This window comes from Nomia melanderi, unplaced genomic scaffold (genome assembly GCF_051020985.1).
Source record: "Nomia melanderi isolate GNS246 unplaced genomic scaffold, iyNomMela1 scaffold0427, whole genome shotgun sequence".
Classification (NCBI taxonomy): Eukaryota; Metazoa; Arthropoda; class Insecta; order Hymenoptera; family Halictidae; genus Nomia; species Nomia melanderi.
The window spans coordinates 6,555-7,500 of NW_027475542.1; the positions used below are offsets into that span (position 1 = coordinate 6,555).

The 946-nt window shown below is 49.3% G+C and overlaps 1 non-coding gene across 1 annotated transcript; it reads left to right on the forward strand.

Moving 5' to 3' along the window:
• Positions 1-479: 479 nt before the first annotated feature.
• LOC143176221 (5.8S ribosomal RNA) lies at positions 480-634 on the forward strand. Its single transcript, XR_013000802.1, has one exon. It is a non-coding gene; the product is annotated as a 5.8S ribosomal RNA (ribosomal RNA).
• Positions 635-946: the final 312 nt, after the last annotated feature.

Below are 946 nucleotides of genomic sequence, written 5' to 3' on the forward strand. Positions count from 1 at the left end.
ATAACATGGGACGAATGACCGGCAAAGAGCCAGCTGTGAAGTCTTTTTTCATTATTTGCTTTCAATCGATCGATCGGTACGATTCGTGCAACGTTTCGCGCGATGCGACGCGAAAACATGCGCGCAACAATAGATGCGTCTGATCGGAAGAACGCGAGGGTCGACTGCACGCGATGGATTCAGTATCGGGTAGGATACAAAATATATCCCCGTCGTTTCCACGCGTGCGAGTCTTCTGCGTCTTTCGCGGGTTTTTGAATGCACTATACGCCCGGAACGTCGAGAAATATATACATATTACTTGAACGTTTTTCGTCTCGAAAGGCTTCGGTGTCGTCTCCAAGGCGACGCCTGAATCTCCTTCGCGCGCTGGTCGGAGATTCAGGTATCAACTTTTATCTTCTCTTTGAAAGAAGAGAGATATTAGGTCGAACAAGTGAGAATAAAATTATATATGTGAAATATAAAATTTATACGATTACCCTGAACGGTGGATCACTTGGCTCGTGGGTCGATGAAGAACGCAGCTAATTGCGCGTCAACGTGTGAACTGCAGGACACATGAACATCGACATTTCGAACGCACATTGCGGTCCACGGATACAATTCCTGGACCACGCCTGGCTGAGGGTCGTTTACGTACCATACACTGCTTGCGTAGCTCTGTCAAATCCCCGCCGTCGTTCACCTCTTCGGATCGAACGTTTTTTTACCGAAGGGCGCAAAGAACGTCTCTGAGTCGGGTTAAGAGAAGGATGCTACGTACGAGCGAACGATGGGTGTCTCGTCGGCGTTTGTCGCGGACACGCGAAAATTCTGTGAATTTCACGGACAGTGTACGTTCTAGTTGTTGCAAAACGATCGGAATCGTTTGTATGGACTCGCGTGAGTGTTCGCGGCGTCGTGCGTCGTTCAATTACGACCGCCCGCGGATACCGCTCCACTG